The 25,475-nt window shown below is 40.8% G+C and overlaps 1 pseudogene; it reads left to right on the top strand.

Moving 5' to 3' along the window:
- Positions 1 to 11,889, top strand: part of LOC124975225 (chromodomain-helicase-DNA-binding protein 1-like) — a 105,980-nt pseudogene extending 94,091 nt beyond the window's left edge.
- Positions 11,890 to 25,475: the final 13,586 nt, after the last annotated feature.

Here is a 25,475-nt window from a genome sequence, read left to right as displayed (position 1 = left end):
TTGGGTTATTTGTTTTTTTGATGTTAGGTTTTTTTAAGTTCTTTATATCCTGGATATTAGTGCTCTATATGAGGTGCATGTGGTAAATATTTTTCTCCCATTCTATAGGTTCTCTTTGTTTTTATAAACACTAAAGTGAGGGTTGTTAAATTTTTAGCTATGGAAAGAAGAGACTGAACAACAGGAAATAGGTAAGGAACAGAGTACAGAAAAGCAGGAATAGCAACTTGGAATATAAAACTACACAGCAGGCTAACCAACAATATATTTGTGAGCTTCCTAAACCAGGAATTGTGTCTTTTCATGTCTATTACTTCAGTGCCAAAACAACCTGAAATAAAACAGGTGCTCATGCTGTGTAATGAATGAATAAATGTATGTTCATAGTAAGGCAGAAGTTGTCTGTTCTTAGGCTTAATTAAAGCCTTCTCTAGCATGGATGTGGAAGGTTGTTAGGTATACACAGTTCTCCAGAGAGAGGTAGGACTCTGCAGATGACTAAAGTTGGAGACCACAGTTGAATGTGTAGACTGGATTTAAATCTACTGAAGCGTGCTTGTTGTCAGTACCCAAAGTTCAGATGTGTGGTGGTTAAGATAAAGAGGAAATGCAGCAAGGGAGAAGTTCATATCAATTAGGAGAGTCAAGAAATGGTAACAAGGTAGGTGGCCTGATCAAGGTTGTACTGATGAACTTCAACAGTCCATCATTCAAAGAGAGTCTGATTTAAAACCTAAGTTAAAAGAGTAGCCTATTTTAACAATCTACCTTTTTAGAAAACCCCAGGCTTACTGAGATGGATATCTATATCTGTTCACTGGGTGGTTAGGATGATCAAAACTCAAGAAAAGTCCTGTTACTTGTAAATTCAAGAGTTTATCAAGGAATTTCCCATCCTGGAAATAACAGATCAGAGGATGGTTTGAAATCAATGTCAGGAAAACTCTGGTCCCATGAGCTCTCTACTATTCATCAGGAGTAATTGATGTGTGTCCACTCAGGAGAAATCTAAAAATTTTAACCCTTACATTATTATAAGTAACACTATATTTATTAAGTAAATATCTGGCAACAAAAACTCATGGTTTGTAGGAACTGTTGAGAGTAATCTTGCCAGGTGCAGTGGCACATGCCTGTAATCCCAGTCACTCAGGAGATTGAGACAGGAGGATTGAGAGTTCAAAACCAGTCCCAATAAAATCAAGGTGCTAAGCAACACAGCAATACCATCTCTAAATAAAATACAAAATATGGTTGGGGATGTAGCTCAGGGGTTGAGTGCCCCTGAGTTCAATTCCCAGTACCCACCCACCCAAAGAAAAGAGTAATCTCAACAGATGTGGTGTTCCATCCTCTGCCTGAGTATGTCCAGTGATGACCACATTAGTCCCTGAAAGTTATAAAATGCTTGCTCAAATTAAAATGAGTAAAACGAGGAATTGAAAAACAAAACACATAAACAAATCAACTAAAAAAAATCATGAATCAAACTTCTATGCCAACACATAATTAACTAGGAGGTTGAGGTTGTTGTGAAAATTAAATAACTAATGCGTATGAAACAATTAGAACAAATCCTAAAATCTGAAAGATCCAGGTTGAATTCAGGCATGTGAACTCAGACACTATTTTCAAATTAATAGCTTAGGATTTATAGCTTATGGATTTGGTGGTTGATAATGAACTCAATGTGGGATTAATAGGTCATGATAAAGAATACATGACATAATATTGACACCATAGACCCTGGGATCTGACAAACTAGATTTACATCCCAACTCTGATACTAATTTAGTTAAGTGAACTTGACATCTTATTTAATTTCTTTGTCTTAGTTTTCTCATCTGTAAAACATAATTAATAACAGTATCGATTTCCTAGAGTTGTTGTAAAGAATAACTGATTTAATATATATAGGATTTTTATAAAAGTGAACTTTAAATGAGCCTTTACAACTATTTTGGCTAAAGATACTATTATTTTTCAGAGTCTGCCTTCAAACAAACAAAAGGCTTGGATCAAAGCATTCAAAACAAGCAGTGTGTAATTCCTTCCTTGCTCTTTCTTCTTGCACTGTCTTTGGCTGTGCAGCAGGGTTTTGGTTCCAAATACATTTTAGAATTTTTTTTTCTAGTTCTGTGAAGAATGCCATTGGATTTTGATAGATATTGCATTGAACCTGCTGATGGTTTTGGGTAGTTTGGACATTTTTACAATATTAATTCTTCTGATCCATGAACTCAAGATGTTTTCCACTTTTTTGAGTACTCTTCAAGTATTTCATCAATATTTTAATAGTTTTCATTTTAGAGGTCTTTCACCTCCTTGGTAAAATTTTTTCCAAGGTATTTTGGTAGCAATAGAAAATGGGATTGTTTTCTTGATTTTTTGTTTCAGATAATTTGCTATTGACATATAACAACACTACTAATTTTTGTGTGTTGACTTTCTATCCTGAAACGTTGTTCAATTCATTTATTAGTTTACTAGTTTGGGAGTTTCCTGTGTATAAGGTCACAAGGACACTTTGATTTCTTTTCCTCCAGTTCTAATATCTTTTTTAAATTATTATTTTTCTTGCCTTATTGCTTTGGTTAGTACTTCCAGAATCATATTAAATAAAAGTGGTGTGGCCACGTGCATATAGTCCCCGTAACTCAGGAGGTTGAGGCATGTTTGAGGTCAGCCTCAGAAAATTGGCAAGGCCACAAGCCACTTAATGAGACCTTGTCTCAAAACAAAGAAGTAAAGGGCTGGGTATAATACTCCAGTGGTAAATTGTCCCTGGCTTCAGTCTCTAGTACCATAAATAAGATAAGATAAAATTTTTTTTTTAATGTGATGAAAGTCAGCATCCTTGTCTTGGCCTCGAGTCCTCAGAAAGCTTTCAGCTTTTTCCACATTGAGTATAATGTTAGTTGTTAATTTACTATAGATGGTCTTTATTATGATTAGGTACATTCCTTCTGCACCTAAATTGTTCAGTGTTTTTATCATGAAGGTATATTAAATTTCTCTAGTGACTTTTCTGCATCTATTGAAATGAGCATATGTCCTTCATTCTGTTGATGTGGTTTTTCATGTTTATTGATGTGCACATATGGAACAATTCTTGTGTCCATGAGACAATTAGTGATAATTGATTGTGATGAATGATTTTTTAATGTACTGTTTGATTCAGTTGTTAATATTTTGTTGAGGATTTTTAAATAAAATATCTTAAAATAAAACATAACTACCATGTTATCCAGAAATCTCACTACTAGGTATTTATCCAAAGGAAATGAAATGAGCATATCAAAGAGACTCCCATGTTCATTTCAGCACTATTAAGAATAACCAAGAAATGAAAAGAGCCTAAATACCAATCAACTGGTGAATAAAGAAAAAGCATTGCATAGTCACAATGGAATGCTATTTAACTCTAAAATATCATGAAATTCTGTCATTTACAACAGGAATGGAACTAGAAGTGAAATAAACCAGGCACAGAAAACAAAAGAGAAAAAAAGCACTACATGATCTCACTAGTATGTGTGGGAAAAGAAATTGATCTCATAGAGGGTGGGAATTGAATACTGATCACCAGAAGCCTGGGAGAGTAGAGGAGTATAGAAAGATTGGTCAATGGGTACTAAGATACAATTAGAACTAAGACAATCTAGTGTGCTATTGCATAGTAGGGTGATTATAGAGAACAATAATATATGGTACATTTCAAAGAGCTAGAAGAAAGGATTTTGAAAGCTATCATCATATAGAAATGATAAATGTTTGAGGAGATAGATATGTTTAGCCTGATTTAAACATTTCACAATTTATACACATATTGAAACACTACATGGTATCTATTAATATGTCTAGCTTTTATGTCCCTTAAAATAAATTTTAAAATAGTAAAATAGCACTGTGACTAATTCTAAAACACCACCCTGCATATTTATGTACTTTTCAAAATTTTGATTTTTCAAAAACTAGGCAAGCATCTCTCAGAGTAACTCTGTGAGGAGGGTTCTTTGGTGAGAGACAGTTTATTCACTACTACCTTACTTGGTATTTCTGAAACAAACTGTGGGAACTTGTGTAGCTGTCTAGAATAGCCACACTAGAACCTGCAGGCTGGCAGGGAACTTTGGGGATAAAGAGGAGTTGGGTGGGAAGGGAGTGATTATTCCCTCACAGTTCAGAGTCCAAGCACCCTTTTTACCTCAGGAGCTACACAACCCTTGGAGATGTTCACCAGTGTTCCAGAGACACTGGGGATTCAGAAACAGGAGTGAAATTTATGCTATAGGCATATTTATATTAAATATTTCTTAACTTGTTAATCTTTTATTCCTGTTGTCTATATTCATGATCTGACCATAGCCTAAAGGGATTTGTCCATCATTTAACCTCAGACCTTATTCCTTGCCTCTGGAGAAGTATTCTTAGACATGACAGTTAAAGAACACCCCAGAAACACACACTCAGATATACACACACATGTTCATATATACCACTGGGAGTATGGCTTTGCAATCTATCTGTAGTTCATGAACTATTAACCCAAAAAAGAAGTGCATTGCTACAAACACATTATTGACCCTTGCTTTTGAAAAGGAGGTCAGTCTTTGTATATACACACATAGACACCATGCTGTGTTTTGTAAAGAGGAATAATGAAGATCAAATCTCTGCCTTGGTCACTGTGCAGTCATCCTTTGGAACTATTTCCAGCTTCCCTGCGTGCCAACTTTCAGGACCTTCTCTATAGGACCATTCTTCATGAATGAAAATGTCTGGGATAGCTTTAACCTCATTTTCATTAAGAGTCTGTAAGATAGCTTTACAGATATGTCTTTATTGTGGTGGTTCTGTCTTTACAAGTTCCCAATTTCTTACATGATGGACAGCATTTCTGGTAGCCTTGGTGTAGATCTGCTAATAAACATTCTAATATACTTCCCTGTTCTGACATCCTGTTGATCCGTGATCAGCACTTAGTCACCTATTTAAGAACTGCCTCCAGATAAATTGCAAAAGAATTTAAAAACTTGAGGTGGAGATTCCAGACACAGTGTAATTAACCATGCAGTCTATGTGATAATGAATGTATATTTTCCTGTTGCCAACATAAAAAATCACTGCAAATTTAGTGACTTTAAACAAAACAAATTTATTATCTTCTAGTTCTGGAAATAAGAAATCCTGAAGTGAAGCTATCATCAGGGCATTCCTTTTGGAGTCTTTATAGCCATTTCTGTTTCCTTGCCTTTTCCATCTGCTAGAGGCTGCCTGCATCCCCTGACTTAATTGCCTCTTCCTTCCTCTTTGAAGTCCATCATTCCAATCTCTGCTTCCATTGTCACATCTCCTCCTTCTAACTTTTGCTCAACTCTCTTGTTACAAAACCCCTTGTGGTTAGAGTTGATTTGCCCAGATAATCTAATATAATCTCTCCATCTCAAAATATCAACTTAATCACGTTCTCAAAGTAACTTTTGCCATTCACAGGCTTTGGGGATTAGGACATGAACACATTTGGGGGGCTATTATTCTGTCTGCCTAAGTGAACAAGGCAATAGCCTTTTTAGGATAAAATCTTCCCCTTTTTCCCGCTACTAAGAGTGTTAAATATTTGCTGGGTTCACCAGTTATTAGATTTCATTTCCTGCTTTTCCATCCTGACATCACCAACACTGATCCCTTTCAGAAAGGTTCACTTTTCTTATAGGTGGAGGATGATGCAGTGTTTCAACATTTTTCCGTCTGCCCTCATTAAAGCTTGCTTCTCTATGCATGGCTTCACTGGGTGAGACCACGCATTTTCCTTATGTAAATCCAAGTCTTCCTTCTGCTTATTTATTACCCAAGGTAACCTGAATAAAAGTCAATTAACTAATTTGGATAGATGGGTAGGCTTAGTGTGTTGGATGTTTTTGAGAGCAGTAAGTTGATACAGTTGCAAAAGAGTTGCATAAGAGTGAGCAAGAGATAAAATGGTACAAAGTGAGGTCAAAGAAAGAGCCACACACAAAATCACTGAGGGCCTGGGTTTTACTCTTCTCCCTGTGGAATGCTATTGAAAGGGTTTTAGCCAAAATCCTCCATTTGCAATATGTGGGAAATCATGGGAATGGGGCAAGGGTGAATAGAAAACAGCATGCTATGGCCAGTTAGGTGAAAGGTGATATTATTTTCCTATATGCAATGAGAATGCATTGGAAGAGTGAGCACAAGAGTAAAATACCAGGATATGTCTGTAAAGGATCACTTTGGCTTCCATGAGAATAGGCTAATAGGTATAATAAAGGAAGCTAGGATAACATTGCATACTCCATAGTCAAGGAGAAAGAAGATAGCAATTTGGATTGAAGAGATAGTAGTAGAACTGGTGAGGACATATCTGAAAAGCATTTACAATATAGATAAAACAACATTCTATTTTAAGAGATATGTAAGGGACAGGGGATGCAGCATTCCCTGTGGCTGGTAGGACCCTAGGCCAGGTTTCTGACTGGGTCAAATCCCGGGTGTGCCCAGAACTGAGGGAGTGATTTCGGAGGGCAAAGCCGCTGGGGTCGGTGCTAAACTGGGTGACCCACGTGCCCTCATGGAACCCTCTGTCCCCGCCTGGTCCCCTAGGACTCATGGGGGCTCACTGCCCGCGGGAGGAGCTAGGTGACCGGGCTGTCATGATGCCCGGAGCGGCCAAACCAGCACAGCGCCACCTAGCAGGCCTGGAGGGTAGTGGGAGCTGTCAGGCTTTAGCAGGGGGTCCCCTGTCCTGCCTGGATCCAGAGCGACCCACGGCCCTTCCGCTGCACCCTGCACACCCCATAGCTCTTCTTCAACTGGGCCAAGAGGTTAGGATCACATTTCTTGAAAGATAAGGCCCCTGGCCCTGGCTCCCTTCCTCTTTCCTCTTATCGTCACCGCGGAGCCTGCACTTGTTTTCAATCTCGGTCTGAAGGAGCCAGGACCTGAAGCGTCTCTGGTTGCCATGGGAACCGTGACGCCACCATGCTGTCAGGCTGCTCCTCTATGACCTCAGGCGATGTCTGTCATGCAGGCATGAGGTCACGAAGTCACTCCTCAACATCCAGGTTGCCCAAGGCCCAGAGAAAGCCTCTGGGGAAAGAGAGAAGTGCGTTCTCCTACTGGAGCCTAGAACCTACATGTCCTTCACATCCAACATCACACATTTGGATATGTATAAAGTGTTCTGTTTTGACATTCAGGTTTTACAAATGTTGGATTTTCACATTTGCATTTTAGCAGAGATGTTTTTGTTTAAATTTCTGATATTGTGTTGCACTCTATTTCGAAAGCCATGGTTCAGTGCTTCATATCCCTACTTGAACTAGTTTCAATTGAAGGTCTCAGGTGTAGTTGCTGTGGTGTAAGGAAAGTATTTCCTCATAGTTCTTGTTCCAGAAGAAGTAAAAATCATCATATGCATCATCAGCTGTCCCTTGCAAGCAACAGGAAAGAACCAGGAATTTGCAAGGGCATTGATGTCCTTGCAAGGGGAATCAGGGTCAGTTATGATGGTTGCTTACAGAATGATCTGGCACTGACTGCCTCCTGTATTTGTACAGTAAGTTGAAGTTGAAGAAATGTCCTGGAATTTGGGCATAGATCTTAAACATTGACAATTGTTTTAGTGTCTCTTCACTGAAGTTGGTTTTCAGCACCAACACCCTTCAGCTTTTCATGCCCACCCAAGGTCCTTACTCTTCCTTTTGGAGTGTTCAGTTTTGAAGCTTTGTGCCATTCCTCTTTCAGCACAATGCATGTTCACATTTGGTATTCTGCCCTGTGAAAATATGCTCATCAATTTCATCAACAGCAGGCTCTTGTTTCATCCACTGGCTTGTGGTCTGCATCTTTCAGGGGCTGGTAACAGGAATCTTAGAAATTTCCCAGAGGGCCTTGTACCACAGAGGCACTAGTCTGGTCAAGCGAATAAACCCTTGGGTGAACCCAGATTGGTCAGATATTCCTGAATCTGAAGGTGAGTTGAAGGACCTCTGGAAAAATCACAGCAGTACAATTTCTGAGTGCAGCCCAGTTGTAAGGCAATAGCCAAGGTGGTTGGCCCTGACAGGTGGAGTGAGCACAGCACATCTCTCCTTGCTTGACAGCTCCTTCCTGTCCTCCATCCAACATGCTGAGTGAATGACTCCCTGGTCTTCTCATAAGCCATCCCACCAGCCACCCACATCTACTTATTAGACCAACTCCCCAGGTTCCAGCTGTCTCCTGTTAGGGCTTTCTCAGAAAGGAGGGACAACCGACCAGGCTGGGTGTGATGTTTCCCAATTCAAGTAGCACATAAGCCAGGGAGCTGCACTGCACGCTCCTCTGCCCTGAACTGTCAGCAACCATCATGCCATGTGGCTGCTAGGGCCCTAGGCCAGTTGTCAGAATCGGCCAAATCCTGGGTGTGCCCAGATGTGGAGGAGTGGTTTTGGAGTGCAATGCCAGCGGGGCCGCTGCTAAGCTGGGTGACCCACGTGCCTTCATGCAGCCCTCTGTCCCTGCCTGGTCCCCTAGACCTCCTGGGGGCTCATTGCCTGCAGCAGGAGCTAGGAGCTAGGTGACTGGGCTGTCATAATGCCAGGTTCGGTCATACCAGCACAGCGCCACCTAGCAGGCCTGGAGGGTAGTGCAAGCTGTCAGGCTTCAGTGGAGTCCCCTATTCTGCCTGGACCTGGAGTCATCCAAGGCCCCTCGGCTGCGCCCCGCACATCCCATAGCTCCTGTTCAACTAAGCCAGGAGTTTAGAATCACATTTCTTGAAAGATCGGGCCCCTGGCCCTCGCTCCCTTCCTCCTTCCTCTTACCATCACCGCAGAGCTGACGATTGTTTTAAATCTAGGTCTATAGTGATTGGGACCAGAAGCGTCTCTGGTTGCCATGGGAACCATGACATCACTGCGCTGTCATATAGCCCCTCTGTGATCTCAGCCGCTGTCTGCGGTGCAGGCACGAGGTCACAGAAGTCACTCCTCAAACTCCAGGTGGCCCAAGACCCAGAAAATGTCTCTGGGGAGAGAGAAAAAGGGCATTCTTCTACTGGAGCCTGGAACCTCTGGGCCCTTCACACTGAACTTGCCAGAAGCCTGCCCCTTCCACTTTGAATAAGGTAGCTCTCCCTTCTTTTTCTCTCATATCACGTGAGCACTGGTTACCAAGTTAGGCATTTTTCTGAGTGCAATTGAATGCAATGGAATGATTGGGAAATCATGGATATGACTTTGAGTTACTTACCTCACTGTAATGAATCTTGAGAGAAATAGGTGAAAACATAAGGAGTGGAAGATTGAAATTCAATGAGGAATATTGTTTTTCTGCTAGCAAATATTGGTCCAGGTACCCCAAACCCTGTTAAACTTGGTTTGGTTTGTGCCTCCATCAAAAGGCTGTTTCTCCTTGGCCATATGACCTATCTGCAAAATGGAGCCCATGGAAATGAAAATAAATATTCTATGGAGTTGTGCAAGGAGAAAATAAGGTGAAGTCTTGCATATTCTAAGCACTTGACCATAGTTGCTATTACTAAATTGAGAATATAATAATAGTCAATTCAAAAATATGAGTAAAGTCTATAGACAACAAACATAAATCATGAGTTATGTACCAAGCTTTGTTTTCATAGCTTTATTTTTTATAGTGTTAACTAAATTAATTCTGGTAACACCTCAATGAGATACTGTGACTATTTTCAGATGAGCAAACAAGGCACAGAGGTTGAGTGGTTTGAATACTGAACACACAACTAATACTCTTCAAGGCATGACCTGAGGTCAGAATTTTGGCTATTGGCTTTACCCCAACACTTCTCTATCATTCATGGCACCAGTTCATAGAACTTGTTCATCTTGCCCCAACTGGGAAAGAAAGAGTTTCACAGCAAACTATCAAAGGACATGACCATTTGACACCAAATCTTGAGGTCCCTTCAGCTGTGTTCTGGGTCATTGTCCTTTGAATTATACCTAGGCCTCATAGGACTTTTCTGATTTTCAGAGTTTTCATTAAAATCCAAATGCTTCTAAGAGGTAGTCTGTTACGGTAAGTCACTCATTCATTTGTTCCTGCCTTTTGTGCATGCCAGAACTTATGAAGCATCTATGCTGTGCCAGATAATATTCTAGTTCTGAGGATGTTATGAGTGATACAAATATGTCCCTGCCCTCAAAGGAGCCAGTAGAGCTCTGGCAGGTCTTGGCAGACAACGTATACTGGGGTCTGGTCTGCTAGAAGCATGAGGATGGAAATCTGAGACCAGAGAGCAGATCCTACCGATCCATTCATCTATCCCCGATCAGTTTCCCTATGTCTCAGTTGCAACTGTGCCTACCCTGACTATGACCCACAGCACCTTCTGCTCATGACTGACAGTCTCCAGCTTAGCCTCACACTCAGTCCACCTGAAGAGGGAAAGAACATTCTGCTGCATCTTCATTTTCCTTTAGGAACTGCATGGAATATCCTTTATGAAGTTTCTAAAATAACACAAAAGGAAAAGAGAGAAAGTGTCTCTTAATTGCTCAACCAAACATAAGCCCACAGTTAGGGGTGCTCCTTCCTGACCTGTTTGTAGTGTGGTCAGGTTCCTGGTTCTGGGGAAACAGAGACACTGAGGCCTCACCTTTTGACTGGTGATGTATTGGCCACATTGATTGAGCAGGGTTAGTCTCCCATCCCAGCATCTCGTTTCTCCTTTGCAAAGCCAATATTCTCTTCCTTTGCAAAGCCAATATTCTCTTCCTACTTTGCAGGACTGTTTGATAAAGTGTTTGGAAAAAAATAAGTATGTTCAATTCCCAGTGCTCAGTGGACACTCAATATATGACTCTGACTATTCCCACTTTGAGAGGCTTTGAGGAAGGTGTCAACCACCCTGGATACAAGCCTTAGCAACTCCAGCTATGGATCATGACTATATCCTGAAATTCATCTTGTGCATCCTAGGAATGATAATGTCTGTCTCCAGAGTTGGGGATACAGTGGGGATGTTATGATTATTATAATTATTAACATTGGCATTATTTCAATACTGCAGTGGGTCCATCTCAGTATTTACCCACAGCAAGAGTTATATATCCACAACTCAAATCACCACAGTCAGATCCAAATTTGGGTGAAGGAGAGCAGTAGTCCATTTAATTGGGCAGAGACCTCTAAGATAAACTTCTGAAGCTATCTTCCTTTTGCAAACCATGGCCATGGGAACACTCCACTAGGTACCCACTCAGGGTCTGAGAAGGAGATATTGCTAATGTGGGGGTCCCCTGCTTAAGTTTCTCAGCTTTGCCACAAGTCTACTTCTAACCTGAACATTGGGAGCAGCAGGTTTGAGGGAGAAAAGATTCCCTTTCCAGACCTTTGCCAACCTGCCATGACTGTCCTAGCAGAAGTGGGACATGCCTGCATCCTACTCCTCCTCCCCCTGCCCTGTGCAGTCATTCCCAGAGAATTAGCTGGCTCCAAGGCTTCCACACAGAGGAGCTAATCATGTTAGCCACAGATGAGCAAAACACAAATGACAGCAGAAATTAAATAAAAGGAAAACATAACAGCCACAGGTCAGTCCTATATGAATATTTGTGCTGGAGAAAAAATTGGTGCCTGAGTAATGACCTTGCCCTGTGACTGGTATTAATAGAGATGTCTCTAGAACATGCTGCCAGAAAGGGAAAGGCATGAGGCTGGAGAAGGGGAGGCAGAGCCAGAGCAGGAGTAGGGCTTTGTAAATTTTCATACCAAGCCCAGGACCAGCTGACTTTTCCCCCCTCCCTGACCTTCAGCACTCTGCCCCATTCTCTATCTTCAGATCTCTTCTTCCTTCTCCCTAGTCATCAGGTCTACACCAGGCCCAGGCCTACCCCTGCATGAGCCCTCGTGGACTTACTTTTGTCAATGTAGCTTGACGACATGTTAGATACACAGCTGGTGTTTAACAAATACTCAAGGCAGTGAGTGAGAGCCCAACATGAAGCCCCAATTCTGCTGCTCAACTTATCTTTGGATGGACTCCTCCAATCCAGCCAGCCTCCACTCTGCAGCAGTCCCACAGGCCCCTCAATCTGGCCAGAAACCGCTTGGCAACTCCAGGCTTCTGAGATCAATTCCAAAGCTCTGGGCCTGCAGGAGTCTGGACCTGCAGGAACCCTCCTAAGCCAGCTCCTGCTCCCCTTGTCAGTTTCATCCCCCATACTCCCTGTCTCTCCATGGATCCATTCCCCACCATACTGGATCATTTTGAATTTTCAAAACTCCAAGTTCCTTCTCACATCCAGATTTTCAAATCTTTTCCCTTCTTCCTGGAACACTTCCTCTGTGCCTCTTCATCTGCCTCTGTCCATGCATCTTAAGTTACACCCCTTCCTACAGGAAGTGTCTCTGCTTTGGAGGCCCCTGCTTTGGAGGTTTCCAGTCCCAGGGACCCTGGTGCCTCCCCACATCACATCACTCACTCCTGTCCTTTGACTTTCTTCTTGCACCCCTCAAGAGTCCAAGTATCACAAGAACAATATGCTGATGACCGTCACTGCACCCATACACCTAACACAAAGCTAAGCACATTGTAGGTCCTCAGGAAATGTCTGTTAAATGAGTCACAAGAACAGGAATCTACTCACTTTCTGCTGAAAACATGAGATGCACTCCGACTCCCTCTATCTTAGACACAAGAGAATAGAAGCCTCAAAATTGCCTGGGAAAGGCCCCACTTTCACCCAGGACATGGCAGCCTGGATTTTTCCATACTTTGATTGTTGGATCACCCACTGGGAGGCAAGCTTCCCAACGTTGGGCATTCTGCACCAGAAGTAAAATGGAAGCATGAAAGAGAAAGGTCAGCTCTGACCAAAGGGCTTCCAAGGCAGCGTTTCAAACCAAGTTGCCACATGGGAATCTGGGTACTCAGCTGGAGAAGTTAGAGCTCAAACCACAGCTCCTTGTAAGCCTGCAAGGTCCCCCAGGGCAGGAAGTCACACAGAGACTTTCCTGCAGGAAACCCTTAGCGCGGATCTACCTCACCCTCTACTCTTCCTAAAACAAGCCCCCAGTGCAGACTTCCCTCCCTCCCTGACTGAAAACAGATTCTGCAGGCCTGGGCTGTGCAAGGCAGGAAGTTGAAGTTGCTGAGAGTCCCCTGGCACTTCTCTGGACCTGGTTCTTGGCACAGGTCGCTTCCTTTTGTCTTCAAGATGGCTCCAGGTGAGAGGAGAAAGTGAGGGTGGTTAAGGCCAGACTGGACTCCAGAAGGGTGGACACCAAATCCAAATCATCTTCTGCCACTTTCTCCTTTGCTACTTTAGAATTTCCTTGATCTGTTATGGTTCACCTCTGACACTCACCTGGAAGGGACAATGCCTTGTTCTTACTCTCTCTCATCTGTCCCACCCACTCTAGAATAAGGTGCCAAACTGATGGACAGTGCCTGTTTTATCCTTCCATCTGATGAGGTGCCTTCCAGCTGACCTTGATGTTGGTCAAGGGCACAGAGCCAGAGGCAGCTGGGTGAGTCCCAGAAGAACAACACTTCCACCTTCCTGGAGAAGTCATCAAATACAAGGTAAGATGCCATAAGTCCCTGTCCTCTATAGTGCCACTCACAACAGCCAAGACATGGAAACAACCCAAATGTCTATCAGTGAGTGAAGAGATGACAGACATGGTCTACCCACGCCATGGAATACTATTTAGCCTAAAACAGAAAGGAGATTCCCATACAGTATGGATGAACTTTGAAAACACTCTGCTAACATGAAAAAGCCAGACATGAAAGGACAACTCAGACAATTCTGTTTACATGAAGTTCCTGGAGCAGTTAAATTCCTAGATACAGGAAGCTGAATAGTGGTTTCCAAGGGTTTGGGGGTGGGAATCATGAAGTATTATTGTTTCATGGGGATAGTGTTGTAGTCAGCGAAGGTGGAAGTGATCTGGAGATGAAAGGTGGACAGAGAAGCTCAACTTGAACATACTGCACCCCTGTGCATAGAAAAGGTTATAATTTATGTTATATGTCTGTGGACATAATTTTTTTAGAAAAAGCAAAGAGAGATAAAGAAAAAAAAGTGAATCAGGATGAAGGAAAGGAGGCAGCTGGAAAATGGAGTCTGGAAGCAGGAAGGCCCATCCAGAGGGCCAAGAGAAAGTAGGATCCTTCTGGATTACTAAGCCCTGACCTTTCTATACCTTGATCAAGGGATCATAGCAAATTCCTGCTTGAACACTCTTCCTAGAGGTGTGCAGAATGGAGGTGACTAGTATCCCTGCCACACACCTTGGGTGAGAGCATCACCACATCCCCAGTTTCTGGTACAAATGCCAAAAGGAAATTGAGGCTCAAAAAAATGGAAAAGGTTGTAAGGGTAATGTGGTGGTTTGTAACATGCTTTCACCTCAAAAACAGCCTTAAAAAGTATGAAAACCACAGTAAATTTTGTAAAATGAATTCTAACCATGACTTTCCTTTAATGTAGATTTTATTTTCAGTTTTTTAAACATATACATTTTTTAGTTGTAGGTGGACATGATACCTTCATTTTATTTTTATATGTTGCTTAAGATTGAACCAAGGGCCTCATGCATGCTAGGCAAGCGTTCTACCACTGAGCCACAACCCCAGTCCTTATTTTCAGCTTGAACAAAACTTATAGCATATAAGAATATGATATTAATGTGTCACTGTTTTAGCTCTTGAGACAGAATGTTTGTGGCTCCTACAATTTTGCAGTGGAGATCCTGAATCCTGGCCCTAACTTTAGGGTTGGGGACTAGAAAGCAATGAGTCTACAGATTACAGAACCAAGAATTGCCACATGTCACCGTATATCACTTATGGTTCCACCATCCTGCTTAAGGCTTTGCTTCCTCACAATGCTTGCTGGCACCTGGCCTGCAAAGGGGTCTGACTCCAGAGATGTGGTGGGTTACATGATCTGTCATGACATTTCCACAATACATCAAGCAGGGGCCTTTGTAGAATCTTACCTTACAAGGACATCTGACACCATATGGAATGGTGACCTCCTGGCCTGGCATCCTCTTGAGACAGGCAGGAGCATTCCACACATGGAGCTGGTCACACCATGGTGTATCTACCTAGCTGCTCTTTGGCCATGCATTCATCCTCCATTATGGTGTTAATGGACCTGAATTCAAGTTCAAGTCCATCAGTAGCTGACATCTGCCTTGAGCTCCACAGTCTCCTCCTCATTACTATCCAAGAGACTTCTGAAGACAGATGCTCAGTACTTTTTTTCAGGGAAAGAGCCCATGTCCTCTTGGTCCCTGTGTCATGCCAAGAAAATAGAAGTAGAGCTCAGGGAGCCCAGGATTTTGGCTCTGAAAGTCCATATCCAGTCTCCTCTAGGCAACTCAAAGCAAAAGAAGGGGTGACGATCTACTGTGGCTAGAGATGGAACCAAATTTACTTGACCATAAAGGTCATTTCTCATTCCCTCTGTTTTCCATCCACTGTCCTTTTTGATCCACACATCCTATCCTCCATTCCTGCTCCTCCTCTTTTCCTCCTCAATGTCTTCCTTCCTCCCTTTCTCCATCTACCCCTTTCTTTTTTTTATAGCTGACAGAAGAAGTTGGGTCTTGTATCATAAATATGTTTTTTTATTTTAATTTATTTTTATTGGGATATATGTTGTTTCTGTTTGTACATGGAGTAACAGCATAACATTTGGGTAATCATACATTTACATAGGGTAATGATGTTTGATTCATTCTGTTACTTTTTCCTTCCCCCAACCCCTCCCGCCCCTCTTTTCCCTCTATACAGTCCCTCCTTCCTCCATTCTTGCCCCTCTCCCACCCCCCATTATGTGTCATCATCAGCTTATCAGTGAGATCATTCATCCTTTGGTTTCTAGAGATTGGCTTCTCTCACTTAGCATGATATTCTCCAATTTCATCCACTTGCCTGCAAATGCCATAATTTTATTATTTTTTATGGCTGAGTAATATTCCATTGTGAGTGTGTGTGTGTGTGTGTGTATGTGTGTATGTGTATATATATATATATATATATATATATATATATATATGTATCTCACAGTTTCTTTATCCATTCATCAATTGAATGGCATCTAGGTTGGTTCCACAATCTGGTTATTGTGAATTGAGCAGCTATGAACATTGATGTGGCTGTATCTCTGTAGTATGCTGATTTTAAGTCCTTTGGGTATAAGCTGAGGAGTGGGATAGCTGTGTCAAATGGTGGTTCCATTTCAAGTTTTCTAAGGATTCTCCACACTGCTTTCCAGAGTGGCTGCACTAATTTGCAGCCCCACCAGCAATGTATGAGTGTATCTTTTTCCCCACATCCTCTCCAACACCTACTGTTGCTAGTATTCCTTATAATCACCATTCTAATTGGGGTGAGATGGAATCTTAGGGTAGTTTTGATTTGCATTTCACTTATTACTAAAGATGTTGAACATTTTTTTCTATATCTGTTAACTGCTTGTAGATCTGTGAAGTGTCTGTTCATTTCCTTAGCCCATTTGTTGATTGGGTTATTTGTATTCTTGGTGTAGAGTTTTTTGAATTCTTTAAATATTCTGGAAATTAGTGCTCTATCTGAAGTATGAGTGGCAAAGATATTCTCCCACTCTATAGGCTCTCTCTTTGGATTGCTGATAGTTTCCTGTGCTGAGAGAAAGCTATTTAATTTGAATCTATGCCAGTTATTGATTCTTGCTTTCATTTCTTGTGCTAAAGGAGTCCTGTTAAGGAAGTATGATGCTAAGCCAGCAAGTTGAAGATTTGGACCTACATTTTCTTCAATAAGATGCAGGGTCTCTGGTCTGATTTCAAGGTCCTTAATCCATTGATTAAGTTGATTTTTGTGCAGGGTGAGAGATAGGGGTTTAGTTTCATTCTGTTGCATATGAATTTCCAGTTTTCCCAGCACCATATGTTGAAGAGGCTATTTTTTCTCCCTTGCATATTTTTGGCACATTTGTCTAGTATGAGAAAATTGTATTTATTTGGGTTTGTGCCCGTGTCCTCTGTTCTGTACCCATTGATCTACCTGTGTATTTTGGTGCCAATACCATGCCATTTTTGTTACTATTGCTTTGTTGTATAGTTCAAGTTCTGATATTGCAATACCCCCTGTTTCATTCTTCCTGCTAAGGATTGCTTTAGCTATTCTGGGTTTCTTATTCTTCCAGATGGATTTCATGATTGCTTGCTCCATTTCTGTAAGGTACATCATTGGGATTTTAATTGGAATTGCACTGAATCTGTATAGCACTTTTGGCCATATGTCCATTTTGACAATATTAGTTCTGTCTATCCAAGTACATGGGAGATATTTCCATCTTCTAAGGGCTTCCTCAATTTCTTTCTTCAAAGTTTTGCAGTTTTCATTGTAGAGATCTTTTACCTCTTAGATTGATTCCCGATTATTTTATTTTATTTTTTGAGGCTATTGCAAATGGAGTTGTTTTCCTCATTTCCATTTCAGATGTTTCGTCACTTGCATATCAAAATGCTTTAGATTTATATGTGTTGATTTTATAGCATGCTATTTTGCTGAATTCATTGATGAGGTCTAGAAGTTTTATGGAGGAGGTTTTTGGATCCTCTAAATATAGAATCATGTCATCAACAAATAGTGACAGCTTAAGTTCCTCTTTTTGTATTTGTATCCCTTTAATTTCTTTAGTCTGCCTAATTGCTCTGGCTAGAGTTTCGAGGACAATGTTGAATAGAAGTGGTGAAAGAGGACATCCCTGTCTTGTTCCCATTTTTAAAGGGAATGGTTTCAGTTTTTCTCCATTAAGAATGATGTTGGCCATGGACTTAGCATGAATAGCCTTTACAATGTTCAGGTATGTTCCTACTATCCCTATTTTCTAGTGTTTTGAGCATGAAGGGGTGTTGTATTTTGTCGAACGCTTTTTCTGCATCAATTGAAATAATCATATGATTCTTATCCTTAGGTCTGTTGACATGATGGATTATGATTATTGATTTACAGATGTTAAACCATCCTTGCATTACAGGGATGAACCCCACTTGATCATGGTGCATGATTTTCTTAATATGTTTTTGGATATGATTTGCCAATATTTTGTTAAGGATCTTTGAATCTATATTCATCAAGGATATTGGTCTAAAATTTTCTTTCCTTGATGTGTCTTTTCCTGGTTTGTGTATGAGGGTGATATTAGCTTCATAGAATGAGTTTGGTAGGGTACACTCTTTTTCTATTTCCTGGAATATTTTGAGAAGTATTGGAATGAGATCTTCTTTGAAGGTCTTGTAGAACTCGGCTGAGAATCCGTCTGGTCCTGGGCTTTTCTTGGATGGTAGGTTTTTAATGGCTTCTTCTATTCATTGCTTGATATTGATCTGTTTATATTGTATATGTCCTCCTGGTTCAGTTTGGAAGGAGCATATGTCTCTAGAAATTTGTCAATATCTTCGGTAGTATCTATTTTGTTGGAATACAGAGTTTCAAAGTAGCTTCTCATTATGTTCTGTATATCAGTGGTGTCTGTCATGATATTTCCTTTTTCATCTCAAATTTTAGTAATTTGAGTTTTCTCTCTCCTCTTTTGTTAGTGTGGCTAAGGGTTTGTCTATTTTGTTTACTTTTTCAAAGAACCAACTTTTTGTTTTGTCAATTTTTGGAATTGTTTCTTTTGTTTCAATTTCATTGATTTCAGCTCTGATTTTAATTATTTCCTGTCTTCCACTACTTTTGCTGTTATTTTGTTCTTCTTTTTCTAGGACTTTGAGCTGTAATGTTAGGTCATTTAGTTGTTGACTTTTCATTCTTTGCTTGAATGTGCTTCATGCAATGAATTTTCCTCTTAGTACTGCCTTCATAGTGTCCCAGAGATTTTGCTATGTTGTATTGTCATTCTCATTGAACTCTAAGAATTTTTTATCTCCTCCCTGATGTTTTCTGTTATCCATGTTTCATTCAATAGCATATTATTTAGTCTCCAGGTGTTGGAGTAATTTTTGGTTTTTATTTTGTCATTGATTTGTACTCTCAGTCCATTATGCTCTGATAGAACACAAGGCAGTATCTCTATTTTTTTGCATTTCCTAAGGGCTTCTTTGTGGCATAACACATGGTCTATTTTCAAGAAGGTTCCATGTGCTGCTGAGAAGAAAGTGAATCCACTCGTTGATGGATGGAATATTCTATATATGTCTATTAAGTCTAGGCTATTGATTGTGTTTTTGAGTTATATGGTTTCTTTGGATGGTTTTTGTTTGGAAGATCTATCTAGTGGTGATAGTGGTACATTAAAGTCACGCCAAATTATTTTGTTGTGGTCTATGTGATTCCTGAAATTGAGAAGGATTTGTTTGATGTACAGTAATGCACCATTGTTTGGGCCATAAATATTTACAATCATTATGTCTTCCTGATTTATGGTTCCCTTAAGCAGTATGAAATGTCCTTCTTTATCCCTTCTGACTAACTTTGGCTTGAAGTCCACTTTATCTGATATTAGAATGGAAACCCCCGCTTTTATACTGAGTCCATGAGCATGGTAGGTTTTTTCCCATCCTTTCACCTTTAGTCTGTGGATGTCTTTGTCTATGAGATGAGTTTCTTGCAGGCAGCATATTGTTCGGTCTTTCTTTTTAATCCATTCTGCCAGTCTATGTCTTTTGATTGATGAGTTTAGACCATTAACATTCAGGGTTATTATTGAGATATGATTTATATTCCCAGTCACTTGTGCTTATTTTTCTTTTTTAATTTGGCTTGGTTTCTCCTTTGAGTGGTTTTTCTCTAAGGTAGTTCCTCCCTTTGTTGACCTACATTGTTGTTTTTCATTTCCTCCTTATGAAATATTTTGTTGAGAACATTCTGTAGCGCAGGCTTTCTATTTGTAAATTCTTTTTTTTTAAGCATATTAAGCAGGTTTTATTTAAAGGTAATAATACAGACTTCTCCTGGCAGGAAGAAGGGGGGCCATGGCTGATGTTCTAAAGTCCCAAGAAGTGAGTGCACCCTACATCTTTTATAGGTTAAAGTCTCTTTTGTTCTCCAATTCTCTCCCTCCTTATCTCTCCTTCCTGCCTATGTGACTAGGCCTTTTAGCTTTTGTTTATCATGGAAGGATTTATTTCATCTTCAAATATGAAAGGTAGTTTTGCTGGGTATAGGATTCTTGGTTGGCAACCATGTTCCTTCAGAGCTTGAAATATGTTGTTCCAGGTCCTTCTAGCTTTTAGAGTCTGGGTTGAGAAGTCTGCTACTATCTGTATTGGTCTCCCCCTATATGTAATCTGATGCTTTTCTCTCGTGGCCTTCGAAATCCTATCTTTATTTTGAATGTTAGGCATTTTCATTATAATGTGCCTTAGTGTGGATCTGTTGTGTATGTGTGCATTTGGTGTTCTTTGACCCTCTTGTATTTGATTTTCCATTTCATTCTTCAGGCTTGGGAAATTTTCTGATATTATTTCATTGAATAGGTTGTTCCTTCCTTTGGTTTGTATCTCTGTGCCTTCTTCAATCCCAATAATTCTAAAATTTGGTTTTTTCATGATGTCCCATAGTTCTTGGAGATTCTGTTCATGATTTCTTACCATCTTCTCTGTTTGGGCAACTTTATTTTCAAGATTAAATATTTCGTCTTCGTTGTCTGAGGTTCTGTCTTCCAACTGTTCTAGTCTTTTGGTGATGCTTTCCATGGAGTTTTTTATTTGGTTTATTTTTCCCTTCAAGGATTTACATTTGGTTCTTTTTTTTTTTTTTTTTTTTTGAGAATCTCTATCTCTTTGTTGGAATGATCTTTTGCTTCTTGCAGTTGTTCTTTCAGCTTATTGGTATTATCATTCATTGCCTGCATTTGCTCTCTTATCTCATGCTTTGCTTTGCGAATCATCTTACTCATGTATAATCTGAAGTCCTTTTCTGACATTTCTTCTAACATACTGTCATTCGATTCTATTAATATAAAATCTAGATTTGTTTGGATCATTTACTTCCCTTGTTTTTTAATGTTGTTCACGTATCTTCCCCTCTAGCAGTGCAGATCTGGGGTATTGCAGATTTCGCCCTATAGGCTTATAGTAGCCCTATAGGTCTCCAAAAACTTTTCTTTAAGGGGAAATCAATATTAGCAGTGCCCAATTCAGACACTATGCAATCCTAGACCAAATAGCCCCTATGAGGACAATAACAAAATTGTCATAATAAACAGAATGAGTTAAAATATTATCTCCAGTAAAACAAACAAATTTGCAGTAAGGTCTGCAGTTTCTAATGGAGGACAAAGAGGATGCAGAGGGATGTAGAATGTGGCTGTTAATGGGATAAGAAAAGAATATACAGAAGTTCTAGATAATAGAAAGAGTGAGAGTGTAATCAAAAGAAATTGGATGTTGCATGCAAAAAAAGGAGAAAGAGATTTGGAGGGAACAGGTAAACAAAAGGAAAAGAGAGCAAGAAAAGTAAAGAAAAAAACCTAAAATTTTTCAATAAGGAGAAAAAGAAAATCTATAGTACAACAGTCATATAGTAATGAAACCTCCCAGTCTTCAGTAGCCTGATCCATGAGAGGTGCCTGACAATAAGCTTCAAGCCTGCAGCAGGCATCTCAGGATGGGATTTGCCCTACCTAAAGATCAGAGCTAAGGCTTCCTGGATTATCCACGATGGCTGCTCTGGCTTCCAAATGTGTTGGCAAATGGGGAGCTGCAGCTCAGGGTGTGTACCTGGTCAGCTGGATTTCCTGGAGTCTGGGTGCGGTTGGTCAGGCAGGGGTCCTGGAGGTTGGGTGTGTTTGGTGTGGTTGCGGTGTGATGGGCTGACAGATTTGACTCCATGAGAATGTTATAGGCCAGACTCTAAGAGAAATGACTAAACAGACTCCATTTTGCTCTGAGACTCCATGTTATGTAAGAAATTAGTTTCTCCTATGGTAACACCTCACACCTGTACCCATCATCAGTTACTTAGCATGACATGTTTAATAATACACAATGGCAACTCCTATGTAGTAAAAATTGCTCTCCTTTAACCTCTATTACTCTTAACCAATGTACCATGTAAACAGTAATTGTGTGGAAGTTAGCAACCACTCTTTAGTTTGTACCTAGGTAAGGGTCAGTTTGACCCACTTCCCCCTCTGTCAATGATCTCATGATATTAGTTTGTAGCAACCATTCTTTAGTTTGTACCTAGGTAAGGGTCAGTTTGACCCACTTCCCCCTCTGTCGATGATCTCATGATGTTAGTTTGTAATTTTGAGTCATAGCAACAGATACTTATGATTGATGTGATTTTTGGTATAAGAACCCCTACAACCCTGTGGTCAGGGCTGTTCTCCCAATAGCCATTTTTTGGGACACTGTGTGAAACAGTCAGCTGGCCAGCTTAATAAAGACTCTCAAATTTGGACTTCTCAGTGGTGATTGGTCTGTTCTTCAGTTGTGCCCATTAACAGCGGGATCCCGGAGGCCGGGTGCAATTAATTGGTCTGGGGTCCCGGTGATAGGGTGCAATCAGTTGGTCTGGGGGTCATGGTGGCAGGGAGAAGTCTATTTCAGGGTCCCAGAGACAGGGAGTTATCAGTTGTGCTGAGGGCTCCTGGAGATGGGGGTCAGTCACTCTGGCCAGGAGTCCTATGGGGCCAGGCTGTTGTCTCAAAATGGTGGCAGCCACGTGTAATCAAACCTGCAGGTACTGTGACAGTGAACTTCCAGGCAACAGCAGGCAGTTGGTGCTCTACTGGCGGTCGGTGATCAGTTTGCTGACTGTTGTTGGACAACCGGGAGGTGGGTGATGGATAGGTGTAAGGCAGGCGATGGACAGGTGAGAGGCAGGCAAATGGTGGATGATAGGTGCCTGACAGTGAGCAATCTGTACTCAAAAAAGGCATTGATATGCTGGCAGACTGTAGGTGGTCATAGCAGACAAATGGGGTAAACAGCAGGGGATCGATAAGCAGCAAAACTGCCTCACCAAGCAACAGATATCCTCTGCTTGAAACCAGAGTTATGGAGCAACAAGGAACACAGCCTCCCTCTAGTCCACCATCTTGGATCTCCTCCATCTCCCCCTTTCTGCATTCTGAGTTTTATTACCCTCAACTCTTCTAGGTTCCTGCTTTTCCATAGGATTGCCCCAGTGGGCATCTTCCTGCCCCATTGCACCTCAGCCTCCTGCCCTGCCTCACATTGGGGTCCTCTTAGTTCAAATACCTAGGAGATTATCAAAATGGTCTATTCTTATCCCTGCTCATGGAAAACCTGTTAATTGGCTGCCTTTGATCAGGTAACCCCCTCTCATCCACTCAGTTACAAATAGGGGTGAATGAAGGGAGGGAGGTCATGCAATAGACAACAAGGTTTCCTACACACCAACGACTCAGACCAACACTTTCCTTGGGAAGGAGATGTGGACCATACCCCCACATTGTATAATTGAGAATGTTATCCCAGCAAAGGGAGGACAGTCAGAGAGAGAAATTAAAAAACATGATGAAAAGAAAACTGGACTTAGACTTAAAGACTAAGAGTCAACCTGTGGCTCCATCCCTTAGACAAACCATTTGTTATCGATGACCCTTAATGTCTCCATTTGTTAGGTGGAGAACACAAAGCAATTCGTGACCACATCTCTGGTAGATTCCATGAAGCAAATTAGATTATAGATAAGAAATTTCCTATAAGCAATCAAGTGTATGTGTATATTTAACACATCAACATATCAATTTATCAATATATGGTTTATCTCCTCCCTATATATAATATATTTGATGTATGTCAATGTGTCAATTCAGTACATGGTACCCAGCTGTTTATCATGACAGTCCTAGGTTACCTAGCTGCATATTGGGTTTTTATCCAACTTGACTTAGCTAGTTTGTCAACACTCAAGTTCAGGACACTAACCTCGCTTGCCTGATTGTGCCAGAAATTAAGCCTGGTGTATCTGAACAGAGTGACCCAGGGAGGGGAAAGATGGGCATTCTTTAATTGCAGGCTCTAAAGACAAATTTTCCAAAAGGAAGGAAAAGACGAGTGTATTTCAAGAGGCTATTGGGTTCATGATGAATCCTCAGAACATTGTGTCACCCCTATTCCTCACCACTCTATGCATGAGTCATTATTCCTTCCTGTTTTATGAGGTGACCCAACTAATGAATGTACTTTAAAGTTCAAACCCCAGGGCCTCCCACTGATGCCCCTCCTGCTGGCAGTTTCCAAGGAGGCACCTATATCATTTCCTTCCCCAGGTTCGTTCAGCTTTCTCCCTTCATCTCTCAGCACTTCCTGGGACATCAATACTTAATGCCTTATGCTGTCACACTGATAGCTATGAAGGATCCAATTGTGTGGTTGATCTATAATGTAAGGTTAATGACTAATTAGCTCATTTAACATTTTGTTTGTGGAAAATTTATAATGGGTTATTAACAAAAGTCAGGACAAGCAGAGGGGTATGTTCATCCCTGTAAATCAAAAGTCTAAAAACATCACAGAAACAGGAAAAATGCATGCATCATTCAGGTCCCACAAAGAGTCATGTCTGCTTCAGTGTCCTCCATGATCTTCTGATGCTGAGGTTAAGGGACCAAGTGTAAAGCTTGAGAGATATTTTCTGCACAGGGTCTAGTGGGGACACATCACCTGGTCAACATATGACTACACAGGTCATGATTCAACTTATAATAGCCCAGATGGAAAAGTACTCTTCAACCAGAAAATAAGGCACACCTACAACATGAATAAATAACTACCATTTATCAAACTTAATATGAATGTGTGTTTTCTATTTATCAGATAGCTGTTACTGCATAGCAAAGTACCCCGAACTTAGTAGCTTTCTGTAAGTATATTTTTCTGATGGTTGTTGTTGCTGGTCTGGGCCAGGTTCATTGGGTCTCAATTGGATTCTCTTGTGCATCAGGGATGCATGTGTAAAATGGCCTCATTTTTCTGTTGATTGGCCATTTGGTGACAGGGATGACTAGGCCATGTGTTTCTCATAGTGAAGGCAGGGTTCCATAAGAGAGGTTGAAAGCATGTGATACCTATTGAGGCCCAGGCCTGGCACTGACAAGTTGTCACATGAGCACTGTTTTATTGGTTCAGAGTAAATCACAAGCCTAGCTTAGATTCAGTGGTGGGGCACATGACTCTACCTTTTGAAGGAAAGAACTGCAAGTTTATGACAGAGTTTGCATAAAGGGTGCATAATTGCTGTCATTTTTTCAATGATTCTGCCACAAACCTCTCTTCCTCACAAGAAACCCTGTATCCATTCTTCCAACCAATATTCATTGACCATTTACTATGTGCCAGATACTCTCCTGCAAATAAGAAGCAAACGAAATTCTCTATTCATATGAAACTTAATCACTAATGGGGAATTACAGACAAACAGTAAAAAGGTATATAAATACATCTATAAGGTACTTCTACATGGCAGTAAATACAATAAGGAAATATAACAGTGTCTGCCT

This window comes from Sciurus carolinensis, unplaced genomic scaffold, assembly GCF_902686445.1.
Source record: "Sciurus carolinensis unplaced genomic scaffold, mSciCar1.2, whole genome shotgun sequence".
In the NCBI taxonomy this organism is placed as follows: Eukaryota; Metazoa; Chordata; class Mammalia; order Rodentia; family Sciuridae; genus Sciurus; species Sciurus carolinensis.
Note: the sequence above shows the minus strand (reverse complement) of the source record. Positions and strands in the feature narration are given on the sequence as shown.